Genomic DNA, 19,551 nt, shown 5'->3' with positions numbered 1-19,551 from the left:
TTAGACCCCTCCCACACACCCAGGTTCACTTCCCCTTTCTTTTTACTGAACTTTTTTTTATGTATAAAAGTGTATAAAACTAGAAAACATACACAAAACAGCACTTCTTACATGCTTGTGTAAGAAGTGAAACAACTAGCCTGGTAAACCATCCCGGTCACGTGAATTCACATTATCGTGTGTCTTCTGCTTAATTTCTTATAATAATGAATCTAATAATCAAATTTAATAATCAAATGATTTGTTGTATCAGACAACACTGATGACAATGTGGTCATATGGGTTGTGTGTGTTTTCATCAGTTAGATGAACCGCCCACACTAATTGGGACTCCCTCTTCCTTTGGTGTGTCGCCCAGGTGGCGCCTAAACCCTGACCTTTAACCTCACAAACACTATGTCTATAAACCTAACCTTAACCCTAAACCCTGACCTTTAACCTCACAGAAACTATGGCCCCCATTCACGGCCCAAATTGCTATTAACACTAATATCTGATTTAGGACTAGGCAAGAGGCGTTTCCCCGCAAACTTTGCTATTCTGTGGCACCCCCCTTACCCACCAAACACCTGAGCTACCCCTTACATTATGCATAGGTGTGGTCTGGGCGTTACAATGATAAAACAAATCACCGTGCCAGAAGCCATTGCCTTTAAGAGAAGACTGCGCTAGCCGTCATCCCCGATCCAATATATGCTCTCCTATCTCCCTGTCTGCACTGTTGCCTGGTCTGATTATTATAAGCCACATTGGGCTTGTTTTCCTGCCGGGTCCAACTGGTCACATATTTGTCTGGCTTTGGGTTGGGCAAGTAGGCTAGGCAACAAAATACAACTTATTTTATTTTATTTTATCCAAATGCATTTTTATATTAATTTGTAGCCTATTGTGTTCACAATAAGCAACTTGTCATATTAGTCAGATCCGGAATAGTATATGAAAGCCATTTAAAATATTAAATAATTACATCATGTTGCGACAACGCTCCTACAGGCAGCCATGGACCTCCAGCTGGTCGACCACAGGGCCGGGCGGTGGTACACAGACATACTGTAGCACATGGGTATAATAAATTGGACAGTTTTAGGAAAGGTCTATATGTACTCACGTTGGCTGTTATTGTTCTATTTACACCATTCTTTACTTCTAAATTTTTATCCCGCGATTTTTGTAACCCATTTTTTTCACCCGGTGCCAATTTCCTAAGTGATCCTGGGCACTACACCAGCCCTACACCAGTATTACACCTGTCACCCCACAGTAGGGAGGCCAGGGCCGAGCTCATGCTTCCTTCAGGCATGAGAGCCAACTGACCTTCTTGTCACCTGACAGGGGGGAGTTTCCCTGGTTGGACGTAGCGCGTGGAAGGAACACGTTATTCCAACCAGTTCCCTTCCCCTCCATCAGGCGCCCCGGCTGTCATGGGGGAGGCGGTATAGTGACCAGGATTACTACATGTTTTTGTGAGGGTATTAACTACCCTAGGAGACACGGGGAGAACATGCAAACTCCACACAGAGTAGGCCCTTTCGCCAAACCCACCTAGGGTATGGGCGCTGATGACGCGGAGGAGAAGACACGCCCCCAGTGCCCACAGCGTCCCCGGCGGGAATCGAACCCAGGACCTTCTAGCTGTGAGGCGACAGCGCTACCGACTGCGCCACCGTGCCCTATTTACACCATTCTAATGGATTCCAGGGGTGTGTAAACATCTCTGAAGTAGCTCCATAGTTTCCTCTGAAGTGACGCAGTTAACTTACATCCATATTGTCCCCGTTCTCTTTCATCATCCACCTTTGTTCAATAATCCCGAACAGAGCTACACATTCATTTTACATCAATCATAGCCTCTCAAACCCAGATACATTGCTGCGACGCATAATGTGCGCCGCCTACCTACCCAAAATAACAGACATACAAGCTATCAACGCGCTGCGTCATGTCGTGTCGACAGCTTACAGATCTGTTATTTTGGGCAGCATAAACAATGAGGCGCGATCGAGCGGCGCGTGAGGACTGGAGTAGCCTATACAGCACTAAAACCAAATAAGCTCTAACATTACATTACGTGGTCAACAACATAGACTAGACATGTAACTTTCTTGGAGCTTTTAATGCAGTGGTTCTCAACCTGTGGGTCGAGACCACCACAACAGAGCTCACAACGCCAGGCATTGTGAGCTTGTAGATCTGCTATTTTCACAATATTTATCTGTGTATCAAATATGGTTATTTTGGGGGGTCGATGGCCTGAAAAGATTGAGAACCCCTGCTTTAATGCAGTAAACATGAACATAGCGTTTACGTGGGGAATATAATAATACTGTAATATATATAATATATAATATAATATTCACCCGCAGCTGGGTTTTACTATTCTTACACAGCTGCTCCCAAATAATGAATCACCAGCGCATGCAGCGCAAAAGTAGGTCAAATCGATCAGCTGTCTTGTCAGTTGTCAGAGCCCCCTTTAAAGTTTAAACCATAACATGACATATAGAATGGATCTTCCGACAAACTATTGAGATTGAGAAGCTTTCTTCATGTCTTCCTCACCTCAAAGTAAACGTTGGATTATTTCTTCAAATGACCAGAGCAGGCAGCGGGCAGTACGAGGTAACATGGGCGATTCACATCCAGGTCTTTATATTGGATGTGATTTCTCCATCGCAACTCTTTCCCATCAAACAAAGTAATCCAAACTATTTTGTACTGCTTATTTTGCTTGTTAAAAGCATGATTTTATTAAGACATGACAGCAATATGGAAAAAACGAAAATATCTCAATTAAAATTATATTTCATAGAATAACCAAATATCATTTTTAAAATGGTTATGGGGCAGTGTACAGTGGCGTTCCCAGGAATTACGTTTAGGGCAGGCGAGATCCCCCCCCCCCCCCCTCCGAAGTGGGGGGTGGGGGGGGGGCTCGGGGGAAAATCGCGGGGTAACCAAGTTAACAACAACACTACACTGACTACAAAACTGAAAAACGCTAATAAAAACAATATGCAAGTATAATCAATGTATGTATTGCGCTGGTCCTGGCGCCGCCTGGACAGGTCCAGGACTCCTGGTCTTGACAGTGGTGGTGAAAGGTAGTATCCTCTGGATGAATCTCTTCTTCAGCGGTGGTCTCTTCATGTTGTAATTTTGTAATGAATGGCTCAAGCTGCTCTCAGAGCCCCTTTTATGCCAGGTGAGTACAGGTGATGGCCCAGACCCCCACCCCTCGCACCCCATGAAGACATTTGCATCACTATAGGCGAGGGTCGCTCTGCTGAATGGATAGTGTATTGGCTGTCTGGCGGGCTAACGGCCCGACGGCCAGTTTTCTGTTTGGATTTTTTTTCACTGCCTGTTTCTCAGTCAGTCTTTTACTTTATTTTCTAGGGGATGCGAGATTTTAGTTGGGCAGGCGGCCACCTGCCTTGCCTCTATGGTGGGTACGCCACTGGCAGTGTATGTATTTATATAGCCCTATTTGCTCCAAGCTGTTTTTTAAATAAAATATAGACTGTTGGAATAGGGTAGAATGATTCCTGTTCTTAACGAATTACCAAGATTTAATGAGAAAAAAGGCTTCTTTAGAAAAATGACTGACGGGCTGGGCTGGGCCTAATTTGTCAATTATTAGTCGAGCCAGGCTGAAATATTTAGGGGATATGAAAGCTCTAGTTTGAAGTGCTCATGTGGCCTCGCTTCTTTTTGTTTTCATAGACCTGTGGTTGCTTATTTCTTGCCAAGGCTGGCAACACGGCTCATGGTCCAACATGCGCTCTGTCGATTTAACATGGGGCCGATGTTTCGTTTCTAAGTCTAAGCTTGCCTTTCAGTAAAACCAAATTTGATATAAACATAAATACATAAATATCACCTACATATTACTGATTAGAGAGAATTTGTCAGTTAATTATGTCCTGCATAATCAATGAATAAAACTGACGTGTAAAGTGGAGTATTGCATTGCAGATGCACAACTTGTCTTATTTAAATAGACTATAATTTTATATAAATACAATTGACACAAGGAATTGACACCCTTCCTTCTGCTGATTATAGTAAAATTAGAATCACAGAGATTTGTTGACAATAATAGCCTAGTAGAGAGAGGTGCGCGCTTTGGTCCTGTCTCCACAAAGCCATTGCAGTGTCTGTGTGCACTTGGCGGGTGCTTTTAGAACCCACTGTCCCCCCTCCCAAAGCCGTACCCATGTGTGTGTGCAGAATAGCAATGTGGGGGATATAGCAACAACACGCCCACGGGCACGCCTCCACGTGCAAATAACGATGTCGGCATAATGGGTGACGGGTAGAGCAGGTGCTAGAATAACATTTTGGGACAGGGCAGCTCCATTATCCGTATTTAACAGGTTTAGGGTAGGATTTAGGCTGGAGGAGCTGGCGCTGAATAGCGCCGTATGTCTATAAACCTAGTCTTAACACTAAACCCTGACCTTTAACCTCACATGAACTATGTCTATGAACCTAACCTTCACCCTAACCTTACTAATACATTGTTCATGATCTATTAACCATTTATAGCATCGTTTTAAATCATTAAATCATTAACCATTAACACACATTTAACAAGTTATGAATAACACATTAACTAATAATTTGGGAATGATTTACTATTATAAGGGAAGGTTATTCTAAAGTGTTAACATGTTCACACAGTTAATACATTCTGATTCTTAATGGTTTATTGTCTTTTCACAGAACACCTGGGTGTGTTTTCAGAGAAGCAGAGAGTCATCGCTGCCCCCTGGTGGAGAGAGGAGGAAATACATGTGTGTCCATTCATCTTTTAAATACTCATAACAGCAGCAAAATGATGACATCATCAACCTTTTTCACTAATGTGTCCTTTAAACAATTAAAAATGCTAATTGGTTAGCTAAGGCTAACGATAATTAGATAATTAGTGTCTTTTCCCGGTGTTTCGCCCAGGTCGACGTGGTTTTGAGGTGAGGTTAAGGTTAGGGTTAAAGTTAGGTTTATAGACATAGTTTATGTGAGGTTAAAGGTCAGGGTTTAGGCACCGCCTGGGCGACACACCAAAGGAAGAGGGAGTCCCAATTAGTGTGGGTGGTTCATCAAATTACTTTGTATAGTTTATGTCGTCAGAAAACACAAACATAATATTTCAGTTCTACACTATATTGAAACATTAAATAAATGATCACAAAGACACACACACAATCAGAGTTCTTCATAAGAGTTCTTCATAACATATATAATATTAATATCCATCTGAATGGAAGTCAGTTTGTGAAAAAGGTTTTATTATTTTATAATTGACCATAAGTCATTTATTATTATGTAATCATTTATAATGTGTGATAATTAATGTGTTACGATCATCATGACATCACTATTTCCCTGTGATGGGTGGACCTGATTCCCTAGGGTGGTCTGAGGTGATGGGTGGACCTAAACCCTCTAGGGTGGTCTGAGGTGATGTGTGGACCTAAACCCTCTAGGGTGGTCTGAGGTGATTATTTATCTTTCCGTTTTTCAGCTCCACTGTTGTGTTTCTATCCGTTCCTTCCCCCCTGGGATTTGGGCCCCTGATCATGAATGGTTTGAAGTTCAGATGTTAGATTTTGGCTTTAATTTGCTTGATTTGAATGGAATGTCACAATATCAATAAAGGAATGAGAAAACATAATTGTGCCTCATGTTCTCTTAAATTTCACTGCAGGTGGGTTGCCAATTTCAGCCAATCAAGAGAGAGTGCCCATTCACAATATAGAGCTATATACTGTTACTGAACAAACACTCTATAGTAATGATTACTATCACAATATAGAGCTATTTAACACTGTTACTGAATAAATACTCTATAACAATGATTACTATCACAATATAGAGCTATTTAACACTGTTACTGAACAAACACTATAATAATGATTACTATCACAATATAGAGCTATTTAACACTGTTACTGAACAAACGCTCTATAACAATGATTACTATCACAACACAGAGCTATTTTACACTGTTACTGAATAAATACTCTATAACAAGTAAGACGCGCGAACGCTGGAAGCGAACGCAGCTCGAAAATATTGTGTATTTACGGACTTGTAATCCGTGTTATTTCACTGTGATGGGGAGAGAACATTGACACTGTGTGTGTGTGTGTGTGTGTGTGTGTGTGTGTGTGTGTGTGTGTGTGTGTGTGTGTGTGTGTGTGTGTGTGTGTGTGTGTGTGTGTGTGTGTGTGTGTGTATGTGTGTGTGTGTGTGTGTGTGTGTGTGTGTGTGTGTGTGTGTGTGTGTGTGTGTGTGTTTTGCAGGCTGTGTCTAAATTCCTGCACTCTGGCGCCCTCTGGCCCTCTACTAGGCAGTGCATGCACACAGACAGACAGACAGACACACAACCCAAGCACGGTTACATAGTAAGCTCCACTTGGTCGGAGGCGCGGCTTCGCCTTGCCTCCTTCCGCGTTCGCAACAATGATTACAACACAATATAGAGCTATTTAACACGGTTACTGCACAAACACTCTATACATGTACGGGTTGTAAATGGAGAAAGTGCCAAAATCAGAAATTCCGCCATGACGCTCGTGACAGACAAGCGTCATGTGAACCATCGCTAGCTTTTTTACATAAAGTCCCTCAGTTTGGCTGTTGCGATGTGACACTATTGTGAGCATGTACTGTATATCTGCTATTTTTGGTATTTAATTTTTTATTGTTAAGTAGTATTTATTTTCCGATAATTTGTGAAACGTTTTTGGACTTTTTTTGGGACATTTTAGCCTATAATAACATGCCATAAATAGGGACACCAAGTTGAAAACAGCTACAGTATGACACAACGGTGTCAAATCTATCTATTTAAAAATATATATATTTTTTTGAAACTTTTCACGCATGGATTGATTATTACTCATATTACTCAATACTCATATGATTAAGTGATTGTTTCATTAAATTATAGATTTTATTCCTTCTTCTTTTTTATCGATTCAGCCGATTCATTCCATTAACCTTTGACCCCTACAGACAGACAGACAGACAGACAGACAGAGAGAGAGAGAGAGTTGCAGTTAGTCAGTGTCAGACAGGCAGATATTTGCGTTCCACTGAGTGCACCTGTCTCTATAATTCCAATAATTCCACACTACAGTATGAGAGCATTTCCTGTCTTTGACAAAGGACCACGTTGTGATTATGTTACAGCTCGGACAATGTGTGTTGCATCCAACATTTACAATATTCACTTATTATTATTCAATGTGACATTTACACTACATCACAGTCACTATGTTTTACTATGAGAGAGAGAGAGAGAGAGAGAGAGAGAGAGAGAGAGAGAGAGAGAGAGAGAGAGAGAGAGAGATGGGGGGGGGGGGGGCTGGGGAGATTTGAACTTACTTCATTAGACACTATTGTAACCATTATGACAAATGAAATTCCGGGAGTAGGACGGAGGCTCTACGTCCTCCCGGTGGGGGCTCCTCACTGGCAGTTGTGTCAGTAGGAAACAACAGCAGAGACAACACACAGTGTGTGTGTGTGTGTGGGGAGGAATTCATTGGCATAACGACTAAATTGGGGAGAAAAATGGTTAAAACATAATATATATTCTTTTTTACCTGACAGTACCTAACTAAATGTACACTACATGACCCCAAAACACCAATTAAATGGTTACAGGTGACTATAGTGGCACAATTTCATGTCACCTTTTCTTAGGCCAACATAATTGCGCATAACGATATTATCGCGATAATCTAAATATGCTTAAAACTCTTAAAATGGCACTTTTGTCAGACACTCAAATCCCATTTTTACTTAATGTTACTGTCACAAGTAGAAGTCTGGAATTCAAAATTAACTTGAGTAAAAGTACAAAAGTCAAAATGTACGTAAAGTACCCACATTTAGAAGAAATATGGGTACTTTTCTCATTCTACTACTCTGCCTCCACAATGTGGAATAACCTGACATCATCCATTAAACTAAGGATGTGAATCACAGGTTTCTTTCAAAAACTGGCCTGAAAAAACATCTATCAGGAGGAGGCGACCACAAGGGGAGATGAATGCATCCTCCGTTATTATTTCCCCCTTTTGTGCCAGGGAAACAAATACCGTAAATCTTCATTATTTAGAAATAACTGTTAATAATAATCTGCAGAAATACAACATAATTGCCTCCTAACGCCTGCAACTTTAACTTAATTTTTTTGCCGATACCGATGTTGACCAATAGTGGCAAATATCGTCCAATATATGATATGTGGCCGATATATCGGTGCATCCCTATTTCTGACTAATAAATAATTGAATGGGTCAATTCAATGTGACCTGATGACGAGGACAAAGTGTGTGTTCCTCACAAGGCCAGAAACAGACCAGAAAGAAACCCTTTAACAATTATTTTAGACATGGGTTATAATTTAATTAAGATTGGGACAGCCCCACTTAATCCAAGACACAGCTTGGAACACATTAATTACAAAGATAAAGATCAGGACTTTTTTTTAACAGAGAGGGAAATAATATAGCTTATGGGTCTGAGTCTGTGGAATCATTATTAGTCTGACAGAAAAGTCACTGATATGTCTAGTGTGATTATGAGCCTTCATGTTGACCTTACCTGGGACTGCCAGCAGAGGGCATCAGAGTCATGCTCTGCTCTGCTGCACCAGTAATCAGTGACATTGGTGGAAAGTAAACAATTACATGTACCCCATTAATGTACTTAAGCACCCTTTCGAGGTTCAATACTTGTACTTTTACTCCACAAAAATCATTATTATCATAAACATACATTAACCTCTTCAGCCATATACGTAGGCTATTTGAAAATAGCCGATCTACAAGCTCACGTGTCATGGTGCGACGCATTGTGAGCTTGTAGATCTGCTATTTTCAAAAGATTTGTATACAATATATATATTTGAAAGCTTGTGAAATGGGACATTCTGCATAATGAGTACATTTACTTTTGTATATAAAAGCAATTTTGATTACCAGACTATGTTACTTGTAACAGAGTGTTTCTACAATTGCAGTATTGATACTTTTACTTAAGTAAAAAATTTGAGTACTTTTTCCACCACTTCAGTGAATATACAGCCTGGCAACAGGCAGCCTCCTCCATTCATCTCTCAGGAGACATGTGTAATCCAGACAGAGCAGATAGAAATCAAATCCTTTACTCTCTCTAGAGTTCCAGGCCCATGAGGGTCCATCTGGACACTGACCTCGTGAGCATCTTAATCCATCAAGACCGGGAACGCATCTGTGTAATTTTAAGATTTCTTGGGCTGTTCAAAAATAGTAGATCTACAAGCTCATAGCGCGGCACCAAGTGCCGCGCTATGAGCTTGTAGATCTGCTTTTTTGTTTTGTTTTTAATCGTGGAAGATTTGTGAAAATCTTTGAATATAAATATGTTTGAAGGACCTCCTTAACGCGTCCAGGAAGTTGTCTTTGTTTATTGTGCCGATATCGACTACCTTGGCTACGCCCTTTGCTTCCATCCTGTTCATGTTGTTTTCCTGGTCGCCAAGGATAGGCAGACCGACCAAAGGAACGCCATGGTAAATGGCCTCCTGGATCCCGTTGGTGCCTCCGTGGGCCACAAACACTCTGGTCTTGGGGTGGCCCAAGAGGTCCTTCTGGGGCAACCAGTCAACGACTAAGGTGTTGTTCCCCAGGGTTGACGGTCTCCCGCCGGTGTGCCTCCAGATCACCTTCTGCGGCAATCAGGCGAAGGCCGCCGCGATGGCCTCCGTAACGTCCTCTGGGACATTTCCGATGAAGGAGCCCAGAGTCATCACGACGACCCTGTGTTCTCCGGAACTCTGGACAAAGTCCTCCAGATGTGGAGGGAGAGGCTCGGAGGGCTTGCACTGCCAACCTTGCATGTAGACGACGTTAGGCATGGTGGGGCGAGGGTATTCAAAGGTAAAGTCGCTTCTCATCAGCCAGATATCCGCCGCCTGGAAGAGCTCAATATCATTTACATCAGGGCCGAAGTAACGGTGAACGAATGCCGTGTAGAGGCTGTCTGACATATATGCATATTGAATGCGCGTAAAAAGGTAGAAAAGTGCGTTTTTGATTCGTTGGGGAAATGTCATCTTGTCCGTCAGCATGGAATTGGGGACTGGGACATAGGAGAGGGGACAGGGGGCGATGAGATCGTGCGCCTCCCCTTGGACGGTCCACCTGGCACTGAGGACCAGAGGAAGACTGAGACGACGGGCCAACATCGGCCCGGGCCCCACCGGATCCGTCAGAACCATGTCATACTTAGCGTCCTGGAGACGCTTCATCATTTCACTGTCCTCAAAAACAATCTCCATTGCCTGAACTGAGGCTTTCAACATCTCACAGAAGTTGTTCACTAATTCCCATTCGCTTGCCATACGAGCCCAAACCGAGGAACCGTCCCGCCTCAGGTTCACCATCCTCGCCACGATCGTTCCGAAGAACTCCTCGTCGCCGGCGCCGTGGAAGTCGACCGTGACGGTGTCGTAGTGAGGGGAGTCCGGCTTGATGTACCAGCTGTTTGAGGGCCTTATCACCGTGACCCCGTGGCCTCTGGAGTGCAGCTCTTCAACGATGACTTTCATGTTGATCCAAAGGCTTCCCTCGCCAGAGTACACCAGGACTTTCCCGCCGTCCACGAGCGGCGTGGAACAACACAGGAGTGTAGCAAACGCTATGAGCGTTAGCTGGCCCATCTCTGAGGAGAGAGATCACAATGATGAGCGAGAAGGCACAGAAGTTAACGTTTTGTAATGGATCACTGATTAACTAATACTGCACTTTACACTAGATAACAGCATGAGTGGGATAAAACCAATATATCGCCACTGTTGAGCAGAAACCTCTTATCTCCATATTTTAACGTTTAATAATAGTTTTTTCCCCGTATATTAACAGCCTATACTTGATCATACCACAGCGTCCCACAAAAGCATCAAAAGTAGCAGTGTTTCGAGCTTGTAGATCTGCTACCGTTGTTATATATATATATTTTTTAATCCTGAAAAGTAACAGTTTTGGACAGGTTTCCACCCGACAGAGACGATATCATTTGTTAAGGACGTTATTCCACGGCTCCACTTCTATGCCCAGGATGAGTGTTCATAGGATGAGTGCTCATAGGATGAGTGCTCATAGGCGGGTAGGAGTAGGCACTGAACTCCCCAACTGCTCCTGTGGAGCTGCACAGTGGCCAACAACAGTATAAGACTATATGGTATGTGTGTGTCTGTGTGTCTGTGTGTCTGTCTGTCTGTCTGTCTGTCTGTCTGTCTGTGTGTGTGTGTGTGTGTGTGTGTGTGTGTGTGTGTGTGTGTGCGTGTGTGCGTGTGTGTGCGTGTGCGTGTATCTACCGTGTAGTGCATTGTTGAAAACGAGCATGTGTGCTCAGCTACGTTTACCCTAGGTAAATAAATAATAATAAATATATTTTCTTTTAGTTTCACATTTAAAAACAAGACATTTGTAACAGAATAATAGTGGGTTGTGCAGGTGATTTATAAAACCCTATGGGATTTATAAAGTTAATCTCACCTCATTTAACAACACACATACAATAGAAATGTGAAATTAATCAGAAAAATCTAAAGCAAACATAAATAGTTTGGCAACAATAAGGTACTGTAAATGACCCAAACAATGTAAATGCAAACTCACTCACCAATAGTAATCCACAGCCCACAGTTCCCACCTCTTTATACCAGTGTTGCCAGGTCTGCTTATTATACGCGACTTTGGGCTTGTTTTTTCTGTAAAGTTGCTTGTAAATATTGGTAGTAGTGGGTTGCGGTTTCTTTGGGGCTTGTTTCTAAAGTGTACCGGTAGACTAGATGCTTATTTGGGCGTGTTTCCAATTTTTTATGTCAAGGAGCCCCACATTTATGTGTATTTGTCCACAGACCCTCACCTGAAATTATACTTTGAGCGAGAACAGTAGGCTACTAGATTTGTGTTGTTAAAATGTTTTTTTCCTCAAGATCTTTTTGAAAATACCGTAGCCAATCTACAAGCTCACAACCAATCTACAAGCTGTGAGCTTGTAGATCGGCTATTTTCAAATAGCAGATTTATATATAGGTTTGAAGTGCTCATGTGGCCTATAGTCGCTTCTTTTAGGCTTGTTTTCATACTGGTTGCTTATGTCTCTTGCAAAATCTGGCAACACTTTTATACTTATGTACTAGTGGGTGTGACAAAGAGGCTGTGCATGGAGTTCATATGGCCATGATACTGACCATGATAATGACATGATACTGACCATGATACTGACATGATACTGACCATGATACTGACCATGATAATGACCATGATACTGACCATGATACTGACATGATACTGACCATGATACTGAACATGATACTGGCCATGATACTGACCATGATACTGACAATGATAATGACCATGATAATGACCATGATACTGACCATGATACTGATACATGATACAGTGTTTCATCACGATCTCCAAGCTTGCATACAAGAAGGCGCTGCTCACCGACAGAGTATATCAACAGCCCACGCCAGGCGGCCCCTCCCCCTCCCGTGAGCAGCTACCGGGACAAGATTGTAATGGTTGAGGGAGAAGGCCCTCTCCAGCTCGCTCAGCTGCACTTTGCTGAAGGTCGTGCGCCTTTTCCGGCGCTGGATGTCTGTGCGCCCCCCGTGGTACAACTGAGCATTAAGGGCCACTGCAGAAAGAACAACAAAAAAAAATATTAGAATATTATATAAATACCATCATTTAAGGTTTGACCTACTTTAGATACATTGATGAATTGAATACACAGGACCCCAATGGAAACAAGCCATAGTGCTTTCTTGGGTTTATTCCTTTTAGCATCCTTTTGTATAGAACTGTAGCCTACTCTCTGTGCTTTTTGCAAACTGTAAATAAAGTATTCAATCAATCAATCAAACAATGGATATATCGATGGCCAAAATGCAAAACCTCCTATCTGAAAAATTAACATTGTTGGGAAAATGAAAAAGAAAACTACAAAATGTTGTATCTTTTTTGCACAATGCTATTTTTTTATGATACCCATCACATAATTCACCGTTTCTGGATTTCTGGATTATATTACAATATTATATATTAATTACACTGATCTCATATTGCAAATGCAGATAGGAGGTTTTCCCCCACTTTTCCTGGATAATGTTATGTAATGTGATGTTAAGTGATTGCATAACTAAATAATGATAAATAGTACAGGTTGTAAATACATACATTTACAGCTGCAAACAGTTGCATCAGTGGTCTGGTCTAGGTTTGTTTTCTGAGGTATACAATAATCATTCCCTGCACGAGATGCGCGTGGTCGTGGGTATACGCTAGCGCATGTTCAATGGTTGAAATGGTTAGTAGACTGTATACGCTTTTTTCCAAAAACAACAACAATTAGGTGGACTACAAAACAACTGGCCCAGGCACCCCTCGACATAATCCCCCCTATACCCTCAACTCCACCACCTGAAATACCCCCCCACTCCCACAACCCCCATTCCCCCCAACCAGCACAACACACCCCCCAAACCCCACCCACCCAAACCCTCATGCCCTCCAACTCCCCTAACTCATACAACTGGATCACCAACCTTGTGTCCGGTGTGGATAGTGGAATAGTATGTAAGATCATTGAATGTCTTAAAGAGCCTATAAGCAAGGAGGAAAGACGGATGCCTTGACCCTAGAATCACCACAGCCAGGGAGGAGATGAGAGCAGCACACAGGGTCTTTGTCGCTGACCAAAAAGGAGAGGGTCTGAGGGAGGAATATAAGCGGAGGAAGGAGGAGCTATATCAAGTGTATGCAACTGGAGTTGACCCAAAAGATCAGGGACATTAAAGAGGTGCATGTTAACCAGAAACATGGCAAGAGCTGGAAGCTCATCAATGACATTTCTGGCAGAAGCTCTTCTCAAACTTCCAAGATCTGGGGAGAAAGCGCAGAGGAAGTTGAAACATGGTACCAGCACTTCAAAACACTCCTAGGAAATCCTCCTTCAACCGAAGAAGAGGATGATCCGAAGCTCCTGTCTTCCATGACCTTCCCAAACCAGACGGTTCACCATGGATGAGTACCAGAGGGCCAAGGCTACTATCAAGTGAGGCAAGAGCTGCGGGGAAGATGGAGTGACAGCAGAGGTTCTGATGTATGTGCCCATAGACGAGGTGGTGTTGGATTTTATCAAGCACACACATCTAGCAAGCTGCCGAAGCTGTGGAGCAAAATGATCATCGATCCAGTACCAAGTCAGGCAAACTCAACAAGGCATTAGCTTGAGCTCACAAGTTGCCAAGACGGCTAACAGGAAGATCCTCAACAGTCTTAGACCCATCTTAGACCCTGTAATGAGAAACTCGGGCAGATACTGGTGCTGAGGAGGATACTGGAAGGAGTAAGGAGCAGAATCTTTCAGTGGTGATCACCTTCATTACTTCCAAAAGGCTTTTGGCACCATCCACCTGGGGAATCTGATGAACATTCTCCGGGCCTATGGAGTTCCTGAGAAGATGGTTCAGATGATGGAGACAAGCTACTCAAGGCAGTCCAGGACTTCTAATAACCTGGGCCTGGACTGCTTCAATGGAACAGGACCTGAAGGTCCGGGGGGCACTTGACTGGAATGCCTTGCATGGGATGAGGAGAGTGTGGAAATCAGACATGGGAGAAGACCTCAAGAGGCGGCTGTTCGTATAGCTACAGTGGAGTCAGTACTGCTGTATGGGGCTGAGACATGGACTGTCACAGCACAACAGGAAAGGGCATTGGATGGAGTCTACACAAGAATGCTATGAATGGCACTAGGAGTCACATGGACGGACCACATCAGAAATGTGGTCCTCTACAGGAACCTACCATGGGTCACAGACAAAGTCAGAGAGAGAAGGATGAGGCAGGGCACTGGGTCAGGGACCCATAACTAGTGGCAAGCAAACTAACATTATGAGAGCCAACCCAGGGCAAAGCCAGGAGAGACAAGAAGTGCACCACCTACGTAGATGCACTTCGGCGTAACAGCTTAGCCAACAATACTGTAGAGCTCAAGACCCTGATGCTAGATAGGAGAGTGTGGAGGGCAGCGATTCAGGAGTCCCAAGTTGGTGTTGCTAGACCACACTCACACATCGCATTGCAAAGACCCTATTCTATATGATCCGGCCTAACTGACCCATGCCCCCCTCAACATAATCCCCCCCATACCCTCTACCCCCAACTCCACCACCTGCAATACTCCCCCACTCCCACAACCCCCCCCCCCAACTGCCAGCCCACACCTCTCCACCTCCATAACTCAAAACCCCATCCCACTTCAGGGGTCCCGAGTTGGTGTTGGCTAGACCACACTCTCGCATCGCAAAGACCCTATCCTGTGTGATCCGGCCTAACTGGCCTATGCCCCCCTCAACATAATCCCCCCCATACCCTATACCCCCCAACTCCACCTACTGCAATACTCCCCCACTCCCACAACCCCCCCCCCCAACTGCCAGCCCACACCTCTCCACCTCCCTAACTCAAAACCCCATCCCACTTCAGGAGTCCTGAGTTGGTGTTGGCTAGACCACACTTTCGCATCACAAAGACCCTATCCTGTATGATCCGGCCTAACTGGCCTATGCTCCCCTCAACATAATCCCCCCCATACCCTCTACCCCCCAACTCCACCACCTGCAATACTCCCCCACTCCCACTCCCACAAACCCCATACCCCCCAACTCCCAGCCCACACCTCACAACCCCCATAACTCAAAACCCCATACCCTCATACCCCCAAATCCCACCCAACCCATTACCCCCACTCCCAGAACCCCCGGTCCCCATGCCCCCAACCAGCACACCACAACCCCCAAACTCCACCCACCCAAACCCTCATGCACCCCCCACCCCATACCCCCCCAACCACCACCCACACCCTATAACTCCAAACCCCATCCCACCCCATACCCTCATACCCCCCAACCGACACACCACAATATTTTCACAGGGTTGTTGGCTGCCACGGTGTTCACGTGTGATTTTGATCTGCAATTAATAAAAAATCACGACAATGACGTTCACATTTAAGCAGCAATGACAACCTCTAACCACAAGTTCAAAATGTTCAATGCCAAAACCTCCTATCTATACCTAAAAATGACCTCCTATCTACATAGATGCACATAGGAGGTTTTTACCTAGAAATAGTTAGGCTTACAAACAAACATTATTTTTGTTAAATAATGCTTTTTATGCTCATTTTGAGATCAAGACATTCTACAGTACTGTATCAAGTATTACCATTATTTTTTTTTATCAACTCACACTCTTGGTGTGATAAAAGTGTCACCACCTGACACTAATCATAAGCAATCAACAAGGCAATGCAATTAACTTGACAGTTACTAACAAATACTTAAATAGTAAGGGTGGAAGACACTTTTTTATTTTGAAAATAATTGATTACTACAAACTGAAAGACATTTAGACGGTCTACATAACATAGAATTCCCAAGTTTCAGCTCTGTCTGCTGCTCAACTAGTTCTGGTGCAGATAAGAGGTTTTGCGCTTCAACATTTTAGCACTAATTGGCACTGAGCAAGATAGGAGGTTTTAGTCAAATGACTTTTTCTGACAAAATGAGGGGCGGGACTATCTTGCAGACAGACTGAGCATGTGCAGCATAGCCTATAGTCCTCATCCACAGTGAAATCTGAAAATCATGAAATTTGCACATAGGAGGTTTTGCATTTTGGCCATCGATATTTACTATACATTTTACACTACATTCAACCGACTCTTTCCAGGGCAAATTACACAAAAATGCAATTTCTTCCTTCTGACAGAAACAGAGCGAAACTAGAAAATGTGCTCCTCGGAGCACAAGTCTCCGCCAGCAGACCTGTGCTATTTTAATCAAATGCGTAATGGGAGTTAGTTTCATTGTGTGATCTCAGCTGTGATCTCTGTTTGTACTGGAAAGTACTGTTCCTGTCTAAGCTATTTATATATTTATATTACATATTGTGATGTCACGTGAAACTGACCAATGTTAGGTGTTCTCAGAGGGACACACACACGCACGGACGGGTGATTTGTACTGGAAGGTACTGTTCCAATCAAGACTGATTGATCCTGTCTTACCTCACTTAAAAAAATATAAATGGCTTTTTGAAGTGACACCTATTTATAGGATTTTATTTCGTCATGCGTCCCTCTAGCCAATCAAAAGCATTGGTGTCAACATATTGTCACGTGTCACGTGGAGCTTGACCAATGTTAGCTTGGCTGGGGGGGGGGGGGGGGACACACAGCGGGACGAAGCGAAAACATACTCTCCGCCTCCGGCGGAGACAATGAGTGCATGTTGTTCCTCCTCCCAACCTTCCAAGGAATAAAACATAACAGTAACAACAGTTTTGTTTAAATTGAGTTCTTCTTACCTTTGGGCTCTGGTAAAAAGTCATCGATGTGGTACTACACATCCAGACATGATGATCCAGTTGACCAGTGATGTCCTCCTGGTTAAAGTGCACTCATCTCTGAAACATTAGTGTAATCCAATCCAAACGCCTCCATGCCTCAGAATAATAATAAATGAAAATGTGTATACACCAAAGAAATACAGGCTTAGTAATCCACTGAGATGCTTCTCCTGGAGACTGGTAGGACTGTACTGACAAAAAATAGTGCTGTCACCCTTTTTATAGTAGCACCAGACTACCCCCACAGACAGCCATCAGGCCTACCTGCCCCTCAGCAGATATGATCACATGTCTTCTACAAACGTGTGCCTTTGAAGTGCTGTGCGCCCTGGTCTAATAGGTGTCCCCTTGATCCCTGACGACCCCTGATGGGGCCCATTAAGGCCCAGAACGACCCAATGCTTATCCCAACACGGGCAGCAGGTGACAGGTCATGTGACAAAATGACAACAGTCCTTTGACTTACACTGGAAATACTCCAGTAAAGTTGTGGTCATCATAGTGATGGAAGCTCACTTTTTAAAGTGCATAATCGTATTTATAGGTTATTAATGTCATCATGTGTCTCGCTAGCCAATCACAGTGCTGAATAGAGTCAGCCAATAGAGTCAGCAAATCACAGTACAGCTAGGGGTGTACTAATGAGCCAATCAAATACAGCTAATGAGGAGTCCCAACCCCACTTATAGGGGCGGCTACACCGCCCAAAAATCACACCCAGTGTGAAGTGAGCGGTGCTATTTATGAGTTATTAATTTCATCATGCATCTCGGTAGCCAATCACAGCACGTCCTGCGAAGTGACGTTAAGAGCGAACACCGGTTGTGCACTGAAGAATAGCCTAGAATGAGCTGGCTGTTATCAAGGACAACATAGTTTTTAGATATTGATGAGGAACCATCACTGTACCATTTCATAGCACCTGAACAAAGCCTTCGAAAGAGTTTCTCAAACGTTTTAATTTCAAGGACCCCCCCAGTTTGTTATGCATTATTAGGCCACGGACCCCTTAACAGACCTGTAAGGGGTCAGTTACTATTCTTTCTATCAATAGTTTAGCTGAGGAACCACTGGAACCCCGTCACGGACCCCATGCAGACCCCACTTTGAGAACCGAACCACTGCTCTAGAACTCCCTGAAAACTATTTGATGCCATGCGACCTGTCTTGCCATTTATGTACCACGAGGCATCGGCCAAGTTATTCATAACTTTAACACCCAATTGGTCCTTACATTGGTTGCTAAAATCTGCATCCGGTGCACAGTCAAATCAACAAGTGTCGATTTAACTCTTGAAAGTGGCGGTCCATTTTTTGTTTGACTCAGTTAAATTAATATTCCTGACCCTTCAGTGTAATAGTCGTCACTCATCAGCTATGCAAGTGCAGTTACACATTGATGCCAATAAGGATATCTTTCAAAACTACTACAATGGCAGTCAAAGTCGGTCAAACAATCATCATCATCTGTTTTTATGTCCGGAGACTCCTGTCCAGGACAGGTTTCAGACCGCCTCCTCAGGAGACTTGGCTCAGATCTTAACCCATTTGATTCCAAATGGTTAATTTGCTAACTTTAGCTAGATAGGTGAAACTAATTTAACCTTGTGTTTTGTACCTGTCTCAGGTCACCACTCAAGCCCTATACAGTTCGTTGTACGACAAATAGCAAAAATAGCCCATCTACAAACAGTTTTGATTTGTTTCAAAGTATGACAGGAAATTAAGTTCTGCGCAATGTCCACGTTCAGTATATATGAAAATAATAATTTGGTGTAACTGGCATTGAATTATGTAAGCGAGAATATGGTATCCTGTGACTATTGTGAAGCCAGAAATGTACATTGCAGTTTGTTTATATTTTTCAGTTCATAGGCCTACAGTGTTTACTAGGGATGTCTATAGCAGATGTGACATCGATTATGACATTGATTTTGGGTGGCCGTAGGTGAGTGGGTACAGAGGCCGTTGAAGTGTCCGAGAGCACGACACTTGCCCTTTAACAGCCCCCGACACCCCCCCCATCATAACCATCTGAGCAGCCATCAACTGGGTGATG

At 43.4% G+C, this 19,551-nt stretch overlaps 1 pseudogene across 1 annotated transcript; it reads right to left on the bottom strand.

Moving 5' to 3' along the window:
- Positions 1-987: 987 nt before the first annotated feature.
- Positions 988-17,871, bottom strand: LOC308088247 (UDP-glucuronosyltransferase 2C1-like; annotated as a pseudogene). The gene is made up of 4 exons: positions 17,796-17,871; positions 12,578-12,711; positions 9,435-10,720; positions 988-1,050 (listed from the first exon to the last, which is right to left on the bottom strand). The product of its transcript is annotated as a UDP-glucuronosyltransferase 2C1-like (transcript).
- Positions 17,872-19,551: the final 1,680 nt, after the last annotated feature.

Source organism: Gymnoscopelus braueri, assembly GCF_963280865.1.
Source record: "Gymnoscopelus braueri genome assembly, chromosome: 7".
NCBI classification, from domain to species: domain Eukaryota; kingdom Metazoa; phylum Chordata; class Actinopteri; order Myctophiformes; family Myctophidae; genus Gymnoscopelus; species Gymnoscopelus braueri.
This window is presented reverse-complemented; position numbering and strand designations above follow the sequence as displayed.